Raw genomic sequence first — 20,575 nt, 5'->3', positions numbered from 1 at the left:
TAAATAAGGTAACGCCTAAAAATATAGAAAGAAACAATGTGTGTGCTCCATTTGGCTACTATTTGTATCACGCAAAAACGAAATCAAATAAAGTATTAACGATACAATTCAGATAAAATGAATTCATTCATTCATATAAGAGATGAGAATTCAAAATTTTAAATATTAATGGTCTATTGTTTTTAGAAATTATTGACGAAAGAGACCGTTTACTGTATGAATAAATAATAAACTGTTCAATTCAACTTAAGAAAAGTGATACAACAGCAAGTAGCATTAGTCTCATTATATATTTATCTTCACGAATAGCTGCCAGTTTCGAATTCACATAAAATTTACAAATATAACGTTAAGGATAAAACATGAAATAGTTATAGTACTGTAAACTATATGATAAATTGGAATACAAAATTCGAAATTATAAACCACTCTCGAAGTATGTAGGTGACTTTAGAGTGAACGCTATGTTTGATTTCTTAAAATCCATGAATTTTCTTACATCCACCTAGACCGATCACTAGAGAAGATTCACCAATCATAATCTTGATAATTATCTACTCCAAGAATACTTGATTCGTACATGAATCATCCTAAGTCTTAAAAAATTACACGCTTCTATTGATAACGATTAACCTTAAGCAGTCACCGGTTATTCTAGATGTCAATTGAGCCGGATCTACGTTCTCTTTCTATTCTAATACTGAGTTCAACAAAACAATGTAGCAGCAACCAAACGTTAAGCACTTAAATTATGTGCATGAAATGTCGAACCCCAAACAGAAAGCCGTAATTTATGCATAATCAAACCAGAAATGATATAAAATGGAAAAAAAGTGAATAATTGCTAAGCTATAATTAAAGAATAGTGAGATGTATGGCAACAGTTAATGAGTCTAATAGATGCCTATAATACAAGGAACATGAAAAAACAGTATTCTAGTTGTTTAGTAAATATATATAAATCAATAGTCAGTAAGAGAGTTACAAAAGTTGTTGCTTTATCCATATTTCTTTAATCATTAAGTTATTTGCGAAGCTGCTACCATATAACGAATTAAAAATTCACTCAATGTGTTTGAATCTTTTAATTATTCACTTTGCTTTAAAGTGGATATCTAACATTAACTAATCGAGAAAAGAAATAAACAATGATTTTTAAAAGATTAAATTTTATAATATGTCCCTAGTTAAATGTTTACACAAGCCAGCTTACAAATTCTAAGTTTGTTTAAATAATAATATATTTTTGAAATTTCGTAAAAGAAAGCAAAACCTGTCAAAATGTCAAATCTGTTAAGTATTTGTACATACCTACAAACCAGCTAATTCATCTAATAGAAGTGAAGTGATTATGAACTCAGACAGAACTTAACGGTTAATATTTCAAAGTATCGGCCAACCAATTATATTATAGTGAAGTCCTGTGCAGGTACCTATTTGTCACTGAAATAAATAATTATTATAGTATTTCTTAGTGTATTCGAATAATGTAAGTTATCTTTTTTTTAAATTTGTATATTTCAATATGTCATTAGTTGGCAGAAATTTTGATGTTAAAACTGTCCAAGATTTTTAAATTTGGGATAGATTACATACAGATAGCTCATTAGTTGAAAGATACATAAATTAAGTAATAATCTACAACACAATAACTAAGAAAGTAAATTGCACAGATAAATAACTTAATTACGTAACATATACACAAAATACATCCAAAAATATAAAAAAACCTGCAAAATTAACAATGAGCCAAAAAGGTAAGTGTACATTTAAAATAAAAAGCATTAAAGAGAATCTCCAACACCGATATATATATATATGCATTTTCTTTGTACATACATAATGATTGTGAGTACAATATGAAGAGTAACAATGAGAGATTAAAAGATATATACCTATGTATACAATAAATATTTTGAGATGATATTTAAATAAAGTATAAATAAATTATAATTATTCTCTTTTTAGTGGATTGACGAAACTAATTCAATAATCTATTGATAATAATGAATTATATCTGTATTTGTTATAAATGAAACTAATAATCAGTAAAAAAAAAATCAAATTGACTAGACAGAAATAATTGTGATAAATTGACTTTTTTGTTTATTTTCTATCCTTCACCTCTTGTCCCCCTTCCGTGAAAGGTTATCCTGTTTATTTAGAACAGATTCATTGAGTATCTTGCACAATTCAGTAGACAGATGCATTTTATGAATAAGTTTTTCCCATGATGGATGCCTAATAAAGGATTGGCGAAAAAAAAAATCAGTTAGATATAAACTGACAAAAACACTTAAAATATAATGTACTACTACTGATAAGAGAAACGATATAAGTAACCTACGTTTAAATACATATTAATGCTAGTGATGATAAATTATAACTATTCTTTGTTATTTATTAATTTGTTACGAAGACTGTATGTTATCTAGTTTTTGTTAATAAATGTTAGATGTTTTCTGTAACGAGAATACTTTTTCTAATTCATATTTTTATACTGACCATTATGTTAAGAACAATTTTCGAAATGTTGTGTTATCCACTCGATCCATTTAGTTCACATTGGATCCCATCCACATCAAAGAGGATCTCAATCGTTCGTAATTAAAACTTATTGCAGACCAATAACCCAAACATTATCATAACCACAGCTTTATTTTTACCAATCTTTTAATGATTCCGTTTACTTTCTTCACATAGCTTTAGTAAAATATTGCAACTGGGAAGTAAATACCAATATATTTTATTATATTCCGAAAATTTATCTGTAATTCAATTAAAGTGAGAAAAAGTAAGCAACAAGATGTGTAAGCGGTTTAATTATAATTGTTTAATAGCAAATACTGTGTAGTAAGTAGGTTAGAATTTCACTCTACCGATCAAGAAATAATTAAGTAATATTTATTTGAAGATTGTCTAAATTAATTATTCTGTGATATGTGACAATGTAGTGAACAAGAACACGAGTGGGAACAACCGAATGTATTTTAACACGAAATTACAAAATATCTCTCTAAAATCTGAGAACCATGAAGTAAATACTTAGTTTCAAAATATCAATTCATTATCTCAAACTTGACCATTTATTTTGCAAATATCAGTCCATTGTTCCTGTATTTTCGTACAAATTGCTCTCCATTCCCGTTTTTCCCCCTCGATTTTCTACTGAAATACATCCTATTCCTGACTGTCGTTATATACTACTTATGTAGATATAAATAGCTCACACCACAACAACTTCAATGTCAACCTTTGAGTTGAAGACTTTAGCACCAATTATTTCAATCAATAGGTTTTTATCACCAAGGTAAATCAATTGAGAAATATTTGAGAATTCTACAGAAATACATACACATAAATTATTCAAACTTAATTAAATTAAATTTTATTCACTTACATTACTAAATTCACATATAATGGACGAGGTAAACATGTGATGACGCTTTCTAATGTATATAACGTAAGAGAACTTCTTTCAATTACAGGTATTTCATCAAATGAAATTAATGAGGATTTTTCGCGATTACACAAACCAATTGATTGCATATGATTTTCACTTTGATAGGTACAGACTACAAATTGGCTGATGAATTTTAATGTAACTGTATTCAATGTACACAACCAACTCCATAAACTTGATAATTCTTTTTTTGCACCAACCATAATCTTTAAACAAAACAAGAATATGAGTAATAATTTATACATAAAAAACGAGGAAGTAACTAAGTTTAGGTTCATGCAAAATTATACAAAAACGATGGATTAATTTAAGATAAAGTCATATGCTAACGATATCGCAAATATGACCTCTAATTGGATAGGTTTATACTACTATTAACGAAGATAATCAATAGTGGTGGGTTTGAACTATGCTCTCAGCCGTGAATTTTATTAACTGTACAGTTAGGCGAAATTGAATGATAAGATATCTGACCAAATACTTACTTACTTACTCCTATTACCCTTCACTGAGGAGCACAGACCGCTCACCAGCATTCTCCATCCAACCCTGTCCCGGTGGTCAGTCTTTTCCAGTTGCAATTCATCCTTCTAATGTCTGCCTCCAATTCTCAACGCAATGTGTTCTTTGGCCTTCCCCTTCTTTGTTTCTCTTCAGGATTCCAAGTTAGCGCTTGCCTCATGATGCAGTTTGAAGATTTCCGCAATCTATGTCCTATCCACTTCCAGCGTCTTTTCCTAATTTCCCCTTAAGATAGCAGCTGATTTGATCTCTCCCACAGTAGACTGTTGATTATGGTATCCGGCAAACCGACATTGAGTATCTTGAGTAGACAGTTGTTTTTTAAATACTTGTACCACTTTGATTATGGTTGTAGTTCTTGAAGTTTCAACTCCATGTAGTAGAACTGTCTTGACGTCCGAATTGAAAATTCTCACTTTGATATTGGTTGAGTTTTGAGTTCTTCAACTGTAGGAATGCGGTGCTTGCTTTACCGATCCTCGTCTTTACGTCTGCATCAGATCCCCCACGTTCATCGATGGTGCTACACAGATACGTGAAACGTTTAATCTCTTTCACAGCATTTCCACCAAGTGTGGTTGGGTTGGTGTTCTCCGTGTTGTATTTAAGGATCTTGGTTTCTCCGTTGTGTACATTGAGGCCTACTGATGCAGAGACTGCTGCTACACTAGTTGTCTTCACCTGTATTTATTTTTGTATATGGAATGGATGGGCTCCTTCAAACTAAACAACTCTCTCCAATATATTATATTATTTAACGATGACCCTAATTTTAATGCACATACTTACTTACTTACGCCTGTTACTCCCAATGGAGCATAGGCCGCTGACCAGCATTCTCCAACCCACTCTATCCTGGGCCTTCTTTTCTAGTTCCATCCAATTCTTGTTCATTTTTCTCATGTCTATCACCATTTCCCGGCGTAATGTGTTCTTTGGTCTTCCTCTTTTCCTTTGACCTTCAGGATTCCATGTGAGGGCTTGTCTTGTGACACAGTTCGGTGCTTTCCTCAATATGTGTCCTATCCACTTCCAGCGCTTCTTCCTGATTTCTTCCTCCACTGGGATCTGGTTTGTCCTCTCCCACAGTACGTTGTTGCTAATAGTGTCCGGCCAATGGATCTGAAGTATTTTGCGTAGACAATTGTTAATAAACAACTGTATTTTCTGGATGATGGATTTCGTAGTTCTCCAGCTTTCTGCCCCATACAGTAGAACTGTCTTGACATTTGTATTGAAAATCCTGACCTTGGTGTTGGTTGACAGTTGCTTTGAGTTCCAGATGTTCCTCAGTTGTAAATATGCTGCTCTTGCTTTACCGATCCGCGCCTTCACATCTGCATCAGATCCACCACCCTGTTCATCAATGATGCTGCCCAAATACGTAAAGGTTTTCACATCTTCCAAATCTTCTCCGTCAATTGTGATTGGATTGGTGCATTCTGTGTTGTATCGGAGAATCCTGCTTTTCCCTTTGTGTATATTGAGACCTACTGCTGCTGAGGCTGCTGCCACACTGTTCGTCTTCTCCTGCATCTGTTGTTGCGTTTGGGATAGAAGGGCCAGATCGTCTGCGAAGTCTAGATCATCCAACTGCATCTTAGATGTCCATTGTATCCCGCGCTTTCCTTCGGACGTTGACGTCTTCATGATCCAGTCGATCACTAGGAGAAAGAGAAAGGGTGAGAGTAAGCAACCTTGCCTAACACCGGTCTTCACTTCAAACGACTTTGTCAACTGTCCTCCATGCACGATTTTGCAGTGTAATCCATCATATGAACTCTCTATGATATTGACTATCTTCTGAGGCACGCCATAGTGTCGAAGAAGTTCCCATAGTGTTGTTTTGTCCACGCTATCAAATGCCTTTTCATAGTCAATGGAGTTGATGTAGAGTGATGAATTCCATTCAATTGATTGTTCCACAATGATCCGTAGAGTTGCGATTTGGCCTGTACACGATCTATCCTTACGGAATCCTGCCTGTTGGTCACGAAGTTGAGCGTCTACGCAGTCCTTCATCCTGTTTAACAATACCCTGTTGAAGACTTTTCCCGGTATTGAGAGAAGAGTGATGCCCCTGTAGTTATCACACTTGCTGAGATCGCCTTTCTTTGGTATTTTGATCAGAAGTCCTTCTTTTCAGTCTGTTGGTACTTGTTCCTCATCCCAAATCTTATTGAAGAGAACGTGGAGTATCCTTGCAGTTGCCGCTACGTCTGCCTTTAGTGCCTCTGCTGGGATGTTGTCCGGTCCTGCTGCTTTGCCACTCTCGAGTTGTCTGATGGCCATGCTGATTTCTTCAATTGTTGGTGGGCCAACATTGATTGGGAGGTCCGTGGGTGCTGCTTCGATGTTGGGTGGGTTCAGTGGAGCTGGTCGATTCAACAGTTCTTTGAAGTGTTCTACCCACCTGTTTTGTTGCTCTTCAATGTTGGTGATTACCTTGCCCTCTTTGCTTTTCATTGGTCGTTCTGGTTTGCGGCGATTTCCAGAGAGTTTCTTTGTCGTGTCATACAATTGTCTCATGTTTCCTTCTCTTGCAGCCTTTTCCGCCGTCGTTGCTAAATCTTCCACATATTTACGTTTGTCGGTTCTGATGCTCCTCTTCACTTGTTTGTTTATTTCCGTGTATTCAGCTTGTGCCTTGGCTTTTTCTGCTCTTGTTCGACTGGTATTGATCGCTGCCTTCTTGTTCCTCCTTTCTAGAATCTTATCCAGTGTACCAACAGTGATCCATTCCTTGTGGTGGTGCTTCTTGTGACCCAGGACCTCATGACATGTTGAAGTGATTGCCTCTTTGATTCCCTTCCAGTTGCTCTCCACAGTAGTTCCTTCTCCATTGAGTAGATCATGAAAGGCCTGGAACTTGTAACTGAGGACTATCTTGAATTCGTTGAGTTTGTTAGTATCCTGGAGAAAGGCCGTATTGAACTTTTGTGATACTGTCCGCCCCGTTGTCCAGTGCTTCTTGAGTTTCAATTTCATCTTGGCGACCAGCAAGTGATGATCTGATGCTATATCAGCTCCTCTCTTGGTTCTCACGTCCTCTATAGTCCTCCTGAACGTTTTGTTGATGCAAATATGGTCGATTTGGTTTTGTGTAGAGTGATCCGGTGAAGTCCATGTGGTTTTGTGTATGCGTTTATGTGGGAATATGGTGTCGCCTATGACCAGTTTATTGAAGGCACCATTTTCGTTCCTTTCTCCCAGCCCGTGTCGTCCCATGATGTCTTCATATCCAGTGTTGTCCGTTCCAACCTTGGCGTTGAAATCTCCCATCAGAATGGTCAGGTCCTTTGTTGGGCACTTCTCGACTATTGACTGCAGCCTATTGTAGAATTGATCTTTAGCGTCTTCATTGTAGTCGTTGGTAGGCGCATAGCATTGGATGATGTTCATTGAAATGCCCTCTTTCTTTGTTTTAAACGAGGCTTTGATGATCCTTGGTCCATGAGATTCCCATCCTATAAGTGCATTTTGCGCTTGTTTGGACAGCATCAATGCAACTCCTTGTGTATGTGGTGCATTTTCTTCTTCATGGCCGGAGTATAACAGGAGCTCTCCTGTAGTTAGTCGTTGTTGTCCAACTTGTGTCCAATGTGTTTCACTGATCCCAAGTACCTCTAGGTTGTATCTTCTCATTTCTGCAGCAATCTGGAAGGCTCTTCCGGTGTCCCACATTGTACGAACATTCCATGTACTTAAATAAATGGTCGCTCTGGTTGTCAGAAGGGGCATCGGCCTCGTAACTTCCGAAGGGTTTCGGCTTTCATCATGAGGCGTCATAATTCTTCTAAATGAAGATCTTCTGACTCCCAGGGCAGAGTTTAGAAGGTTTGAATAATTTTTTCTGGTTAGCGTTTTTTTAGCGAGTTAGTCTTCTACGGGATGGGGACGCTAACCCCATGCCCAACCCTCCTCCTTTATCCGGGCTTGGGACCGGCAGTAGCCCCCGGAGGGACTCCAGGCGGAGTTAATTTTAATGCACATAGTGAATGTTAATGTTTAAAACAGTTAAGGCACACACTATTATTATTATTATTTTTATTTGGACACATAAATATTCGTACAAGAGGGCACCAAATATTTATGCACCACACAAAACAATGAGAATTTAAAGAGAAGAAAGAAAAAAAGAACAATAACGAACAGATTAGTGTATGGTAGTGTAATAATAATAATGGGGGAAACAGAAACGTACAATCAGAAGAGATCTTTCAGTTAAGGAAGAAACAACCATTTTTTATGAAGGAAGTAAAAGAAGGTTACAGCAGGATCGCCACTGGCTTCTATTCTGAGCCATATCTGATAACGTCTCTGGCCCCTGTGTAACAACATCTCTCGAGCTCCAGCCAGGGAGTCGTGAAGAACCAACACAAGCCAGCCCTTTGCAGCTTTCTTTCATACCACGACACCATGTCATATACTGACCACCTCTCCGCTTTTTCCAACCAGTCCCAGCGTCGGCAAATAATGCACGACGTGGAATTCTCTGAGACGACATTCGGAGAATATGTCCAAGCCACCGAAGTCGGTGTTTTAAGATGGTGACACCAATTGCATTATCGTCTCTGTTCCCGAATACACGATGCCGAACCTCTGCATTACTAACACGGTGTTTCCACTGGATGTCAGCAATCCTTCGGAGACAACGATGATCAGACACAGAGAGTCGTCTAACATCCTCAACTCGGAGAGGCAAGGATTCACAAGAATAGAGCGAAACTGCTCTCACCGACGCGTTGTAGATCCGACCTTTTACAGCCAGACTAACATCACGAAGGCACCAAAGGTGGCCCAGATTGGCATGAACCGCTCTGACTTTCACTATACGTGCATTGATCTCATCACTCATGCCACCACCAGCACTTATGCAGCTACCTAGATACACGAACTTCTCGACTACTTCTATCTGCTCACTATCCAGGGTGAGTACAGGATTAGGATCCTGACAGTCTTGTAGAAGTACTTTGCACTTCGAAGGTGCAAAGCATATACCGTACCTACGGACATTGATTGCCAACTGATTAAGTGCATGCCTTGGGCATTATCGCACAGTAAGACAATATCGTCCGCATACTCAAGGTCGAGGAGTCTTTCTCCAGGCAACAGATCCACACCACCATTACTTACATTCATCAGAGCTGTTTCCAGAATGTCATCGATTGCAAAGTTGACGAGGAATGGTGAGATTGGGCAACCCTGCCTAACCCTACTGCTCGAATGAGACAATGGAAAGAGGTGGTTGCATGCCCTCACTCTACCTGAGATGTTTGTATATAGGGCCTTTAAGATGTTAGTAAACTTCTCAGGCACACCCTTCTTCAATAGACAATCCCAGAGAACAGTCCTGTCCAACGAATCGAAGACAGCTCTGATGTCAAGAAACACTACGATTGTTGACCTTTGATAAGTATGGCGGTGTTCTAACATTTGTCAGAGGGTGAAGATTTGATCAACACATCCTCGACCAGAACGAAAACCCGCCTGCTCCTCGCGAGTCAATCTTTCTCGGGTTTTGAACAACCTACGAAGTTTGACAGAAGCCAATAGCTTGGACGCAATCGGAAGTAGACTTATCGCCAGATAGTTGTTACAGGAACGACGTGAACCCTTTTTAAAGATAGGGACAACTATCGACTCATTCCATGACGTTGGTAAACTCTCTAGTTCCCAAACCTTTGTAAACAACGTCGTCAGTATCGTAGCCAGAAAATCACCCCCATCTTTAAAATGAGCCAGAGACAAGTCATCTGGACCCTATGATTTGTAGCGCTTTAAGAGTTGGAGTTCCTTGCGGACTTCCGCCTCATTTGCTGGATCAGTCGTCACCGGCCATGGAGGGCGGAACAGTCTGACCGATGTTGCCGGAGCAGCAGGCCAGTTGAACTGCCCTTCGAATAATTCTGCCCATCGTCCAAGACGTCGATGGATGTTAGTGATTGGCATCCCGTCATCCTCACAGATTGTTTCGCTCACATCAGACTTCTTGCTGTCAGTGGCTCGGATGAGTTGGAAGAGCTTCCGGTGGTTACCACATGCAGCTGCTGCTTCCAACTCATTAGCACACTCCGACCACCAGGTTTCTCGGTCCTTACGCAAGCTATGCTCAATTTCATTACGTAATATCCTTCGTTTATGGTCAAACTCACGGTCATCCGGATTAGACCGACGGGCTTCAATGAGTTGTAAGGAACCAGAAGAAACCCAGTGCTTATAAGCTGGACGTTTCACGAAGCCACAAGCGACTTTACTTGCCATTTTCATGGCGTCATGAAGTGGCATCCATCTTGTTGACATCAATCCTTTGGTGGCGGTCACTTCGGTAGCCACTGAAAAGTAAGGTAAGATTGGCGCAGACCAGAGCATGATCATAGTCCAAATAGGTACTCCAAAAGGAGCGGCAGTATTTTACACAACCATGCCAACGGTAGCTGATCGCGATGTGATCAATCTGAGTCCAGGCTTGAGATGCAGAGGGAGGACGTTAGGTGGCACATCGGCAATGACTGTGCCGAAAGTTGATGCTAGCCAGAAACAGGTTATGGTCTGTGCACAGTTGCAGTAGACGGTTCCCGTTATCTGTCCTGCGATCAACAAGTCCACATTGACCACCTAAAGGACTCTCCTCTGTGTCTAGACGCCCGACCTGAGCATTCAAGTCTCCGGCTAGTAATACAATATCTGTCGAACGCACTTTCTGGAGAAGAACAGATAACTGGTGGTAAAACTCATCCTTGATCGCATCCGGGTTGCAATCTGTCGGGGCATAGGCGGAGATGACGAAAACACATCATTTCTCACGCCGATTTCTTCTCAATTTGATGGAACTTTCCAATCTAACAGCACATGACTGATTGTTAATGGGGATCCAATCGATTAGTGCTGCCTCAGCTCTAGCGCCTAGTGCGACACCAACGCCAGCAAGATCAGACGAAGATTGAACAGGGTCCCCGGATAAACGCACGTAAAACAAGCTTTTCGAAGCGACAGATGGAGATCGAATTTGTAGCTCTTCACCAGAGTCTTGAATACGGGTCTCGGATAGACAAAAAACGTCGATATGAAGACTTTTCAAAGACATAGCCAGCCCTATCTGTTGACCAACCTGCATAAGTGTGCGAACATTGAAGGCAGCCAGTTTGAATGGTGCACGTAGTTTCAGAAAAACTGCTTCAGTATTTGTATTTGGTGGTAGCATACAATTTTCAACCAGCCAGTGACTCGAGAAAGTTTAGATAGAACCGAGTTTCCACCATAGGCGAGCTGCTGTATAAGTCGAAAAATAAGGATGCATAAAATGGGAATAAAAGAGAGTGAATAAATGACGTAAAAAAATAATAATAACAATAATAGTAGTAATAATAATAATGTGAATCGTTTGATTGTTGGTCGAAGCAGGACAAGTATTTTCCATAAATATCGAAATTTCATCATATTTGTGTATGGGTTGTGATACTGTCCAGGTGCCCAGACCGAACCAGGTGGTTTTCTTAGGGGGCCACACCCCGACCCTTTGACCTAAAGGTCTAACCCACAAGGCAGTGGAGCATCCTGAGGAGATACAGTCCCATGGTGACCGGTGACCAACGATTGGTTCGTACGCCATTTGTTCCTTCAGGATACTGGAGCCTATGTGGGTTCTGGAGACTGTTAAGCATTACTGAAATCACGAATAGATCTAACTTATGAACATCATTGAAAACATTGGAGTACTAGACGGGCGTTTCGTCCTAGTACGAGAACTGCTCAGCATTGCGTGTTCACTAACCCGCATACGAGAATCAGACCTGGGACCTTCAAGTTTCGTACTCGAATGCTTAACCACTGACTGTTCCGAAACTGTAAGGGTTTTCGTTAAATAATAAAGATCATAAATAAAATTAGAAAAGTCACTTACCAAAGACCATAAAAATTCGCTATAATATGTCAAGTTATGATCATTATAGTAATGAAATAGATCGTGTGAATGAAATCAATGCAAGAGTTTTGTTTCGTTTATGGAAACAATAATAATAATAACTTCATGTGAATAGAGTATGTAAAAAGAGAGGTGCTGTATAAGTAATTATGCTAAGACATTCATGCGAGTTACGAAAGATAGATGTATAGATTAAGAAATATATTAACACAAGAGGAACTGAGGGGAGTAAGGGATTCATAATATCCAGTTTATGTATATCGTGTTCTAGTCGTGCACCAAGGTAAACACAGAGGCCAAACATACTTCTTTTGGATACATAAGTTAGGTTTCCTGGAGTTCATGAGTACGCAAGGACAAAACCCTCTGAATACGGCCTATGTAACCAGCACCAAAGGAGCAGTTAACATAATGAACACGCATAGAGGAGTCCATCATCAGTAACCTATCATTGATTTGTTGTGTAAGTACTGGTTTAATTGAGGAAATTACATGCAAATTCACGGTGTGAACTGTCCTTCCAACGGATCTTTTGAGTCAACGTGTTAAAATGTCACTCGCTGTGTCCCCTTATAAAGTCGAGTTTTAAGTAAAAGGTCGTCTTGCTGATCATGTCGGAATTTGTTCTTTTTGTCCGTCCTGATAGATACATTTGACAAAATTATCTGAATAGCCGTCATTTCGTAATGTATTCTTTAGTTTACCTTTTTCACCATCTACACTATCCTAAGAACATAATAGTTTGATTCTTTGGTTGAGAAATCTAACCAAATTTATTTTGTACTGAAGAGGTGTAAGCTATAAAAGTGGATATCCTAATCAGTTCATGTATTCTTTCAAAATAAATTTCTTTTTATGGAACTATCTAGCCATCTAGTAGATTGATCTCAGTTGAAATACAACCAAAATCTAAAAAGCAATAAATATCGGTTTCGTCCTAGCATTGAACTCTTTGGAAGTGAACAACTAGAAACCGCCAGAAGTCGAACTCAAGGCATTCCGGTTTTGTGGCGAACGCCTTCCAATGGTAATTTCAGCTTCAATTAATTTTTGATCAACCCCATGGATGGCAACTGTTTCACAAACCAAACGCTACCAGTTACAAATTCTCACTAGAACATTAGGGACTATTAAAGTTTAGAAGAAACTTTTGTAGAGGTTTATTTAATTTGTTGGTTATACTTGTCATACATGTCATGTACAGACATTATATAAAACCGATTAATACAAACTGTTTACTCAAAACTACAGTAAATACACAAAAATTCAAACTCCGGATCTCATAGTTAAATACTTCAACGAAAATAACCGAGCTACTAAGCTAAACAAAAAATGCAGGGCAATTATTTCACTGTAACAGAAACCGAATTTCATCTTAAGAATAAAAATAGACTACCACTTACTGTCGGTTTATTTAATAAAACATTAATCATTGCATCCGAATATGCACAATAATTATCAAGATAATAAAATGCTATCCGATATCTATTTTTCCATTGGTTAAAAACATATATATTCTCATTTGAATTCAATGAAATTAATTCAATAGAAGGCTTTAAATAACAACAAGATGTACTAGATATCAATGATTGATTTGACCAGTATGATAACAGATTCGGATCATGTGTAGTTATAAAATGAAGCATTGAATTAATGAATTGATTGATATCATTAATTAAATGATTTTGTTCAGTTAATGATAAATATGATAATTTATTATACACATCCTTTAATAATATAGTGTACTGCAATGTAAACAAGAAAAATAATAATTAATTGCTTTTAGGATCGTAATTTTTTCTCGTTGAAGTTAAAGTGAATGTTTTTGAAGCACTCGAAATAACTATAACAAACAACAGCGTTACTTCTACTGCACTTTGGAAAGATCATTTACATCAAGTAATACCTTTATAACCTTTGTGTACAGAAGGAAAGTGGTTTTTAAACTAGTTACGACATGGTAAGAATGGTTGAGTCACATATTTTGATCCATTATACAAGTATATATTTTATCTAACATGTTCAATTTATTAAAATTATTTTGCGTAATTGTGTAATATCAACTCCCCCACTAATGAAAATAAAGTCTGATAGAAATGGGCATCTGTTATGGATACCATACCATATCAGGATGAAAATAACTTACTTAAATTGATAGCAAAATAGTCAGGATAATGTTAGTGTCAGTGATAATGAGAGGGTTTGAAAAATGAGACTATGGTTCGAAAAGAAAGTATACATGAAGGAATACTGAAACACAAGATTTAGGTGTAAAACAGAGAGAAAATTCATCTGCTCAATAGCGACCAATTCTCAGTCATATTGGCCAATGTACATTCTTTTCGCTGCATATTGCCAGCAACCACGATATATCTGGTTGGGCCTTTTGTAACTTGTACAATGAAAGGGTGTACACTTTTCAGAAATGCACCTGAATCGCTATACGATTAAGAGCCATAATGATGTATTAAAACAAACAAAATTAGATAATTTGTTGAAAAATCTAGATGACATGAACAATTAGCCCAGATGTTCAAGTAGGCCGGTACTAATTCGTCCTAAGTAAAAAAATATTCATGGTATTATTCTAAAGAGGTATAGAAAAAGATAGGTCACTACTATAAACATAATATGAATATTTTTCATGATGAAGATTATTCGTATATTGAACCCGTTACGATCATCATCCATATCTGAAGCCCATCAGATGTAAGTTTCAACCCCCTGGTTTATGGATTAACAATAGAAACAACAGTTAATTAGACGAAATATATCAGTACCACAAACAATTTCTGTATAAGCAACAATAAAGTGATCAATTTGGTTCGATAATAAGAATAAGATTTAAGAAAACTTGTTGCATGCATTGACATTGCGTCTGAGCCTTGATTATGCAACGTATGGACCAATAACTTAATATCTAAAGACATCGGCTTCTATAGAACTTCACTAACTGTCTTCAGTTTGACTGCTTAAGTAGTATCACTAGCCCGAACATAGACAATGTGGATAAGAGTTGAGTGCTTAAACCTTTATTTGTCAGATGATTTACACGTTTTTTCTGAATAAAAGACAACATAATCCAAAAGTTAAGCATTTTTCAAATTTCCGATTACAAGTAAAACGAACCTGATGAATTATTGAAGCTGGTATAACTGGAATGTGATTGTCATTACTGCTATTATGTTTATTATCAGTAATATGTTTATCGTTCTTATGTGAAGTTAAGTAAGCACTTTCCACTCGAGGTTCATATGTGCTGAAATCAACATTACTGTCATTTAATGAATTCATACGAATATAATCAGTAAACCATTCAGACAAATCAGATGACGTGTTATTTACTTTTGTAATAGATTCAATAAAATAATTCATATCTATGTGTAATATGAATAGACCATTAATCCACACAGTACGTTTATTATGAAATAACGAAGTATGAGATGATGATGATGATGATGTTTTAGATAGTGTTGACTTGTCTGATTGAAAATACGATTCACGTGAAAACAAATAAATTAAATCCTTCGTCAAACGTTCATTTCCATCTTGAGATAAAATTGATTCGGCCATTACATCAATAATTTCTTCATATATAAAACTGCTAGCCACTGAACAAGATTGTCTTGGTATATGAATTTTTGACTGAAAAAAAGTGAACGGACCATGTCACATAATACTTAATAGAGTATTTTTCCATACCGGACTAAATCTAAACTCACTAAGTGATAAAAATTAGTTGCTAGAAGCTAATTTGCATCATGGTTTGATAACAGAAAGATAGGGAGTGGGAACTTAAAAACTAAATATTTACTCTATTGAGTACAAAACCAAACACATAACCTTCTGGTATCAAGGTGGGTCCGAATCCATGCGAAAACTGATCATACATCCAAGCGATTACATTTTATAACTTGATACATTTCGAGACGGCGCGACCAGCATTCAGTTTTATAACTGAGCTATTAATAAACGTTTTAATTGTGATTGACTTTAAAAGTCACGACTTCCTACTTAACATTTGAGTGACTTATCACGTGGAAAGTCACTTACTTACAATGAACTTGTAGGTTTACTTCTATTACAAGTATATGAAGTGCATTTTTAAGGGGTTACAAAATGCACTATTTGCGATACTTCAAGTTTTAAATAATATATTATTGTAAAATAATATATTATCATCACCAATTGACAGCACCACTTGTAACACGAAAAATATAGGGTTACAATGAGAAATCTGTAATTCAATAACTAAGTACCGATTCGCACAAGTAACAAGGAGATAAATTTAATAAGTGAAAAGTCTGACATTGTTGTGGATATTCCAAAATAAACATTAATAGTATATAAATGTGATCGCCGATTAGAAATCTAGCGAAACCAAATGTATATATAATTACATTTAAAGGAGATGATTGAAATTTGAATTCATGAATGACAAACTTCATCTAATGATAATAACATCATAGGTTATTCTCATTTAGCGATCATTTATAGAATAATGTTTCGCAATAAATTTCTATAGAATTGAATTGATATAGGATTGATCGATCACTGAGTAGTGTCCAATGTTGTGTTTATTTACCAACTAGTACTGATCGAATTATATCATTTGAGTTGTAATCTGGGTGTAATGCACGAGATATCGAGTCACTTGAACTAGTGGCCACACCGTAGCTCGATTAATAGGAGTCAATTAGTACTAAGGGCTAGATAAACGTGACATTGGTCACAACTCATTGATCAGTTAACGTGTCTCAGACTTACAAGAAGTCAGTTACGGTCTGTACAGTCCATTGGATACGCCTCAAACTATCAAGATTGGTGACGCGTGTTCACAGCTCAGGTGGATTACAAGTCCCCTCAAGATTACTGGTTTTAACCACCTAATACAGTGTAAGATTTGAATATACTAGACGAGAACATATCACACGTATTGATAGGTAAAGAAAAACGCTGTTTATTAACTACGAACTGCTTCAAGTACTAATCGACAGTCTGCACCATTTTGTTTAGGAGTGATTGGACATACCATGAGAAATACATTGAAACACTAAATCAAATAAATCTGAGAATTATAAGAGTTATGGAGCAACTAGAGAATATAAGCAAATAATAATCTGTGTCGAATAAAAACTTGTCACAAGGAATTTAATTCTATACACGTGAATAACATACTGAGGATAACAACGGGAAGCTACAAAAGTTTGCAGCCGGATTACATAAACAAAAAGTTGTAATCCTTGATGGAAAATTAGATTTCAAGTCATTATTACTATCAGTATTATTATTATAATCATCATCTTCCAGTAAGTTGATCTGAGCTAAACCAACATGAAATTGTGATTTCTTATAAAATTGATTGAAAGATGATTGTTTCCAGGATGGATAAATCCATATTAATCGAGTGATCAAGCCTAAAATAAACAAATTAACAACAACGGAAGCAATCATTCTATAATAATAATAATAATAATAATAATAAAATTAAAATTTGATTTGAATCGTTTCTATAAAAAACTAAACAACCACTAGAAAATACTGGAAAAAAACCAATGAAGTTGAAATATCGACAATCATTGATACAATTTGAGAACAAAATCACATTCCATTGTATAATCTGAGATTTAAAGTTATTGTATTGTTTAAACCTACAATTGTAAACAAGAAAATTTACCGCCATTTTTACTTCCAGTCTTCATCAAAAAGAACTAATTAATCTTGCTTCACTTTGTATACAACTAATATGCGCACATATTTTGGTGATTACATATAGTGTTTGATCGGTCGTAACCATAGTGATACTGTGAGCGATTGGATTTACCGAGCTCCATTGATTAAATAATGCGAATTTATCATTATTGTCAAAATTCACGAGGAATAAAGTTGAATAGAATACTTTTTAAGTAATAGTTATGATTATATTGTTAAAACATGAAGATAGTTCATATTGGGAATGCAAGATCCCCAGAAATCATTTGGTAAATTCATTTTTGTAATTTTATTATGGAAATATGAATTTCGTAGTGTATTTACACACATAAGTGTGTGCTTGTTGTTTATTGGTTCTTCCGAGTTTCTTATGAAATTATATATTTACTAGCTGAACCTGGTCTATTCCTTTTCGTTAGTAGGACTGGGGCGCAGTGGAATACCTTAGCTTCTATTGGTACAATGTTGCTGACTTTCGTTCTGTTCACCGGTCCTAGGTGACATTGTAATTTCTCGAACTGAGCACTTCAGTGAAGATTTTCTTTTTTGTTACAGAATCTTTACTGTCGTATTTACAATTATTTTTTACACATAATAGTTGACAATAATGTCAGTCATAGAATAGAAAATGGTACGTATGTACATCAGCTTAAGTTGTCATAATCCAATAGCAAAGAGAGATGGAATTATGGGAGCGAATCCCAGAATGGTAGAGGTAGTCATAGTATGAGTGCTAACAAAAAACATTGGAAATTGAAGATACGATTCGAGAAGAAAATATAAATAAGTGAAATAAAGGAAAATTACCAGGGATTCAAAAGCTTAGAATATTGGGAAGGGATGCACCTGTACCACAGCAAACGAATTTGAACCATGTCATTCAAAGTCTCTAACTATTGGTTAAGATAATCAACTGTGCCTAAACCAGGTAGTTCATATCTGTTAAAATGACTAGACTCAATTGTCACTGACTTTGTGGATCGATTCCATGTTCTGGCTTGGCATACTCTTACACCACACAACATCATTCATCGAGATGATCGGTGGTCGGGGATACCTAACACCTGTCCCAACCAGTTAATGAAGATTTACTACTTCATCAACCGATTTGACAATAAAGTAGAAAGATATTGCCTAAATAACAAAGTTGTCATATTTTTAGGCATCCAGTACAAACTATTTAATAGTTTTCTATTTGATACTTGAAGTTTTTTATAACCTTCTCAGTGATCACACTGGTCTTGTATATTGTTATAGACTACTATCTGCAGAGGATAATAATAGAAAGTCAACAGATTTAGTAAATCACACAAGAGTTTTAAATGACATAATCATAGATGCTATCATACAGGTATTTTCACTTTATTCTTCTTGAATATGTCCAACAGATTACCAATGGGCATCAATATTCTAGTTGTTTGACAATAATAAATTTATTGACAACTTGGCACTATTCGACTACGGAAATAGCACGCAATATAACCATAGTTACGACCGACAAAACAATTTATGTAGCCATTAGACTGTTTGTATCAGTTGTATATAAAACAAGTGATATAACGAGTGTTTAAAGTATTTTATCTCAGTCTCAAGTATATTATGATCAAACATTAATTTGATAATAAAACTAGTCACATTATATCAGAACCAGGATTCATGACCTAGAATAGAGAACCAGATTAACACCAGATACGACTTTCTTTAATACAATTAAAAGCAGTTCCTCTCAGTGCGTCTGGAGTAGAAATCAATGAAAGGAAAGCGAATCACAAATTTGATAGTCCGTAGGCTAAGTGGCTGTTTCTCCAAGCTCAGTGCCCATTTATATCTTACTTCCACTACCACACATCAATAAGAATAATCAGCTCTTAATTATTAAGATTTAATACAAAAGTAAAGAGTAGAAAGAAAACCCAGATGGAAATACTAAGATAAATGAGTGGCAAAAGTGACAAAAATAAATTAAGATAATTAGCAATAAGGCACAAAATACGATAAAAATCGGAAGCCATCAAAAACGTAATGACAGATATAATGGAGAGGAATAAAAATATCGTAACTAAAAACGAAGAGGTATGAAACGAAATGTTGCTTGTTTTGTTTTAAACATTTTGTAAAATAAACTTGTTTTACAAGTATTCAGTGAGAATGTATTAATCCAAACACTAAACAAAATGATTTGACAGTTTCTTAAGTATAGATATGATCATTTTCACTCTTGTAGACTGATGGTGGATAATGATTGAGATACGTTAATTATTAGGCACAGACATATGCATCACAAAGACACTAAAACACGCAAACAAACGAAGATATTTTCATTTTGCTGTAAACAAGGAACTTCAGAAAGAGAATATAAAGGTTGACAGACTTGAGATTTTAGCATTGATAGGTTTCATTGAAATCATGAGCAGAACCAAGTTAGAACACCATTGAAAATTTGGAAGCACAGGACGGGAGTTTTGTCCTAATATAGGAGTACTCAGCAGTGCACACCTATGATCCTACACGGAGAAACTTCCGTGTCGCACGTGAACGCCTAACCCCTAGATCAATGAGTTGGCATCCAACGGTATTAATGTCCAACTTCAATCAATACACGACCAACTTCCTGTTATATCCCGATAAGAATAATTAATGGTAATTTTTGGGATCCATTATGGACCAAGACTATGAGTATATTTTTATCGTATAATCGTTATGTAACTAAACTGTTCACATTCATGTAGCTCTTATTATAAGCTTTAATTCGACCCACAGACTATTACTATACGATTTACCATTATTGAGTTATGGCCTGTCTATTAATTACTATCTCCCTCATTCACAGCCGCATTTGGCTAATTCTTGTACAAATGTTGTTTCATATTTTATGGTACGTTGTGGTCTGTCTGGTTGATATATAAACCCAGTATGCTTGAAATAAATGATTCATATTGGAGAACCTTGAACTG

General features: G+C 36.2%; 1 protein-coding gene across 1 annotated transcript in view; it reads right to left on the bottom strand.

The window, feature by feature from the left end:
• Positions 1–6: 6 nt before the first annotated feature.
• Positions 7–20,575, bottom strand: part of MS3_00007491 (uncharacterized protein) — a 56,696-nt gene continuing 36,127 nt past the window's right edge. Inside the window, exons 20-24 of the mRNA XM_051215774.1 lie at positions 17,088–17,326; positions 15,039–15,554; positions 13,313–13,654; positions 3,401–3,669; positions 7–2,241 (exon numbers count right to left, since the gene is read on the bottom strand). The gene's annotated coding sequence lies outside the window, so the exon portion shown is untranslated. The remainder of the gene's footprint in view (positions 2,242–3,400; positions 3,670–13,312; positions 13,655–15,038; positions 15,555–17,087; positions 17,327–20,575) is intronic.

Source organism: Schistosoma haematobium, chromosome 4 (genome assembly GCF_000699445.3).
Source record: "Schistosoma haematobium chromosome 4, whole genome shotgun sequence".
NCBI lineage: Eukaryota > Metazoa > Platyhelminthes > Trematoda > Strigeidida > Schistosomatidae > Schistosoma > Schistosoma haematobium.
The sequence above is the reverse complement of the archived record's forward strand: the minus strand, read 5'-3'. Positions and strand labels throughout refer to the sequence as shown.